The sequence below is a fragment of the Haematobia irritans genome, chromosome 2 (genome assembly GCF_050003625.1).
Source record: "Haematobia irritans isolate KBUSLIRL chromosome 2, ASM5000362v1, whole genome shotgun sequence".
In the NCBI taxonomy this organism is placed as follows: Eukaryota; Metazoa; Arthropoda; class Insecta; order Diptera; family Muscidae; genus Haematobia; species Haematobia irritans.
This window is the reverse complement of record NC_134398.1, coordinates 58,505,395-58,511,394: the sequence shown is the minus strand read 5'-3', so window position 1 is coordinate 58,511,394 and position 6,000 is coordinate 58,505,395. Positions and strand designations below refer to the sequence as shown.

The 6,000-nt window shown below is 27.5% G+C and overlaps 1 protein-coding gene across 1 annotated transcript in view; it reads right to left on the bottom strand.

Annotated features, from left to right (window-relative positions):
* Nucleotides 1-6,000, bottom strand: part of LOC142224479 (uncharacterized) — a 457,797-nt gene that overhangs the window by 388,196 nt on the left and 63,601 nt on the right. The window lies entirely within an intron of this gene.

Here is a 6,000-nt window from a genome sequence, read left to right as displayed (position 1 = left end):
AATTTTTATGTTAGAGATAACGAAAACGGTACTCAGTGTATTTTGAACATATGTACTCGTAGTATTTGTGTGTTATTTTATTGTGTAAATTTAATATATCACACTCTTAAATTATTAATTTCTTGGTTTAAACATATAGTGTTGGGTGGAAGTAGTTCTCGTATCAAAACTTTTAACGGCTTTTGTTTTGTAATATTCTTTATGACTTAAAATTATGACTATTACTTCTAATTGAATATAATAACTCAAAAACAAAGTGTTCACTTAAATTTTTATTATTTAAATTTTAATTGTGGTAGGGCAATTAAATTTAAAATAGTATATGTGAAAATTTCAATAATAATTTACACTCATATAAAAAGTTTGTACGAAATTTTAATTAAAAAGTTTCATATTCGTAATAGCTAATTTATTATTATCATATGTACATTTTCTCAAAAATCCAAAATGGCCAAACATTTTTTGTTAGTAGATGTATTAAAAAACAATGTCACTGACTTAAGTACACCCTCAAAAAAATTGCTTCTGTAATATACACCCCAAACACATTTTGCTTCAAGCATATATATTTTCAGGATTGGTCCAAACAAAATATTGTTTGTTTTGTTCGAGCGTATTATGTTTCACCTTAGACATACAGTTGTAGAAAAAATTTTAATGAAATATTCTTTGTGTATATATATTTTTAAGGCGCCAATTGGTTAATTCCATTCTTTTACTTGCAGCATACTCTCTAGGTCTCTCTTTCTAAGCACATATATGTTTATAGGCTATTTCCAAATAAATATATGTTTGCATACAAGCATATTATATTTACAAATATTTTATGTCCCAAACATAATATGTTCTAACATATTAACATATATGTCCCAAACATGTTAAGCTAGTTTATGAACATTATATGCTTGCACTTAAAAATATTGTGTTAAAAAATTCTAGTTCCAAACATTAATTTTTACAAACATAATATGTTCTAACATATTAACATGTATGTCCCAAACATGTTAAGCTGTTTCTTAACATCGCTTCTGTAACATATACCGCAAACACATTCTGCTTTAAGCATATATATTTTCAGGATCGGTCCAAACAAAATATTGTTTTTATTGTTCAAACATATTATGTTTTATTTTGGGCATAACTGGTACAACAAATTTTTTAAGGCTCCAATTGGTTAACTACATTTTTTTTGCGTGTAGCATACTCTTTAGGTCTCTCTTTCTAAACAAATATATATTTATAGGTTATTTCTAAATTAATGTATGTTTGTATCGAAACATATTATGTTTACAAAAATGTTATGTCCCAAACATAATATCGATGTCTCCATTCCAAAGTACGCTAAGTCTAAAAAGTGAATTTTACAGGAAACAAGTTCAGTTTTTTTTTTTGGAATTTCTCAAAAACCGTAGAATATATAAATTCACTTTTTTCGGTTTTAAAATTATGTTTATTGTAGGTTTTTTCTTGTATGAACGAATTCAAAAGTTCCGAAAGTATAATATTTGTACCCAAACATATGAAAAAACAATCATTTTGTCCGTGTACATATGGAAACTACATCACTTCCATTACTCGAATCAGAACAAAAAGTAAAATCTGAAAATTTTACTGTTAGTTTCGAGCACTTTGAATGACCAGTGCATCTTCTATCCTCTCCAAAAATGAAATCGGGAGATCGGTCTGTATGGCTTCAAAAAATGGCTTCACAAAAAATGTAGCGATAAAAACTAAATTCGACACAGGTCGAATTAAAACCTAGATTTCCTATTTCAGCCAAATCGGATAAATATTGTGGTTTCTAGAAGCCAAAGAAATCAAATCGGTCAATAGGAGGGTACCGATGCAGGCAAACAAATTTGCGATCCAAAATTATCTATACACGGAAAAAAGTGAACTGTTTTATAGCAAGGATGAACTACGTCGAACGAAAATTCAACTAAATTATACTACACATTTTGAGATTTCCAGCGTTGTTAAACTTGTTGTTACGGTTATGAATCTTAATACCCATTGTTAGTTCATAAAATGTATGAGACATACTTAACAAAAGGAACATGGGCTGTGGAAATTTTCGAAAAAAGTAATAAAATTTATCTACAAACAAAAAATTTGTTTGCAATTACTACGGAAATTTTTTGTGGAGTAGATTTTCATTTTCAGTCAACTCGGCGAAAAACTACGTTTTCTAGAAGCCCAAGACTACAAATCGGGGGATCGGTATATATATGGGGGCTGTACCAAAGCATGAACCGATACACACCATATTCGCGACAGTTATTTTTGGTTCTAAAATGCATCTAGATATCACTGAAAAAAACTATCTACGTGATATGAAATATTACGCAACTTAAATCTTAGGATGGGCAATTTACAAAATATTAAGGAATTTTTTTTATAATGATATTTTAATTAAAATAAGGCTTATAATCTTTGCTTAATTTTTTTTTTATTAAATTTAGGACACAAATTTTGGAAATTTGCTTCCCTCCATTAAACTCGTATGTTTTCGAACTGATGCAAATTTGCCTTAAAGAACTCGTCTTTAAAGTAAATGAAATATTGAATATATATATATATATATATATATATATATATATATATATATATATATATATATATATATATATATATATATATATATATATATATATATATATATATATATATATATATATATATATATATATATATATATATATATATATATATATATATATATATATATATATATATATATATATATATATATTATATATATATATATATATATATATATATATATATATATATATATATATATATATATATATATATATATATATATATATATATATATATATATATATATATATAGATATATATATATATATATATATATATATATATATATATATATATATATATATATATATATATATATATATATATATATATATATATATATATATATATATATATATATATATATATATATATATATATATATATATATATATATATATATATATAGGGACAATAGGGACCATTGAGTAGTTGCGAAATTAATATAGGGTACGTGATAGTCCGATATCAGGTTGGAGTGGAGCGAAGGTGGGGAGAGGGTTCCCTTTTGTCCGTTTTTTTTTTCTTAAATTGAAAGTAGAGGGTTGTCCGTAAATGGGAACTCGGTACATAATTTTATGATTTTTGCACAAGCTTCTGCCAGACTTCTTTTTAGTCTTCATTTTAGTAAAGAGAGGGTTCCCTTTTGTCCATTTTTTTTTCTGAAGTTGAAAGTAGAGGGTTGTCCGTAAATGGGAACTCGGTACATAATTTTATGATTTTTGTACAGGCTTCTGCCAGACTTCTTTTTAGTAAAGAACTTAAATTTACATGAAATTGGCAGCCAATGTAGAGGGTGCATCATTTTCCAACATTTTAGCAAATGTTAATGTGGTAAAATTTTTTACTACTTTTGCTTTTTCCGATTTATTGGATGGGAAACAGTAATTCTTTGTATGTTATTATAATATAGTGCTTAATTTTCAGATATGTTGAGGAGAAGGATACCTTTCCTTGACAAACCCCACTTAAAATTCACAAGAAATATAGAAGATTGTCCAACTACTTGAATACAGAACATTATTAAAAAAATTTGGAGGAAAGGGTACACCCTCTCCCGCCGTATTTGTACCTATAAACGAAAAATCAAGTAGTCCGATTTGTTTAAAAGAATTGAAATCTTTTCGAATTTGTTTTCAGCACGAAGGAAGACTAAGTTAATGCAAAATGTTCCTCCAAATACGCTTCGGAAGGCGCAGCGAAGCGGGCCGGGTTACGCTAGTCTAAGATAAAAACACTTCAAATATAGGCTAAGACCTATTTTGAGGATTCAGAATCTTTGGTTTAAAGTTTTTTGTTTTTGGAATTAAGAGAACATTTTTTACTTTGAAGTATCCGTTACAATTAAGATTTTTAAACTGGCATTTGTTTGTGCGTGAATAGCTTTATTAATATACCACGAAAAGATAATGAAAATTTGATAAATGATAACAATTTAATAATTGATCATTTTATTGATCCTAGGTATAATTAATCTTTGAACCTGATCTGCGTGCAGACTAAAAAAGAATCTGTGCCAAATTTCAGGACGATAGCACCATTATTGGTGGCTGCAGCGTGATTTAAACAGACAAACCGACAGATTTTATATCGTCATAGATTCTTTCCACTTTAGTGCAGTTTATATAGAGGTGTCTAAAACTAATTTCAAACCAAGACAAACTAATTTTTGCATTATTTATATAAAATTTCAACCGGATGGGTTGAAATTATTTCCTCCATGAGGCTTTAGAAGTCAAATCTTGGGGGTCGTTTTATATGGGGACTAAATATAATTATTGTCCGATATCGAAATTTCAAAGGGTAGGATGAAATTTGATTTTACAAGAGGCTTCGGTCCAATAAGGCCCATGTACAACTACGTGTACCAAGTTTCAAGTCAATAGCTAATTAGCATGTTTTTAACAGATGGACGGACATTGCTAGTTCGACTCAGAATTTCTGAGAGCTATATTTCAATGTGTTACAAACGCACTGAAGAAATCATTCCCGGTCCCAAAAATTTTGTCTTTAAACTAATGATTTTCGTATTGATTCCGAGACAAAGAAGCAGAGTATTGAAGTGTTGATACTTTTAGGACATAACTCTCTATTAAATTTGAGTTTTGCGTACTTAATTTAAAGAAGCAAATTTTAATTTATTCCTCTTTTTAGTTTTTTTTTTCATGTCTTTTAAAGCGTTGTAACAACAAAAAAAAATTTCAAATTCTGACTCGACTTTAAGTAGAAACTAGGCTATATTTCAAGTAAATAAAATATTTGAAATAAAGTTTTGAAAATCTTGTTCTAATTTGAAAGAATTTTTGCTTTGTAGTCAAGATGCAAAAAGTCAACAAATTTAAAGACTATTTCATTAATTTTTCTGTATTATTAATACCAAGTTTACTTTAGTCAAACAAATTTTTTTCATATAAAGTTGAAAAAAAAAATCACGTAACTATCAGGACAAAAGGACTTCATTGAAAAGTTTATCGACAAGGTCAGGAAAAAACTGTATATCATAAAAATGAGTCTTCTATGCTAAGCGAAATTCGAATTTGTATTTAAAGACATGTAATATTTGGCCTCACGACAATATTTTTTCAGTGATGAAAGGCAAAATTAGTATACCCCCCGTTCTATGGTGGAGGGTATAAAAATTCACTAACTGAGACCACCAAACCATGATGGAAGGTACATAAGATTCGACTTGGTCGAACTTGCGGTCGATATTTACTTAATTTTAGTTTAACTTGATTTGAAAGTCATCCAAAAAAAGTATATAGTAGCCCTTTTAATAGAATGCTGGAATTCAGCTGCTAAAACAATTTAAAACGTCAAGCCCAGGTATATTTTTGAACGATTTTCGTTCCATCGATTGTGTTGTATTTAAGTTTGTCTGTCCGTTCTGATACCTATATTTACTCTCAGACAGATAATATGACTGTGATTAACCGACCATTGAATCGAATTTGAGATTATATGTTTAATTTTAAGAGAAATTTGAAAGTTCACATTATTTTGATTAATTATTTATATACAAACTAATAAATTTAAAAACTGTAAACAAATATATACTTTTCCTATATTTGCGATTATATGTGATGAAAAATGTCATTGATTTCATTATTAATTTTTTCCTCTTTAATTGAACACAATAAATTCTTATGTGATGTTATGATTATAATAATGATTTCGATTATAAACGTCATGATTGTATAATTGTTTATTGTTAAATACTATTAAAGATTTTATATACATAATTGTTAAATTATGACTATGTAAATTTAGTCTGCTTGAATATTTATATTTTTTCGTACCGCCATGTCTATAAATACAAATGCATATACAGATATGAGAGAAGATATTTTGATGCCTTATTTTAATTTGCAAGCATTTTTATTTCAACTCAAGTTT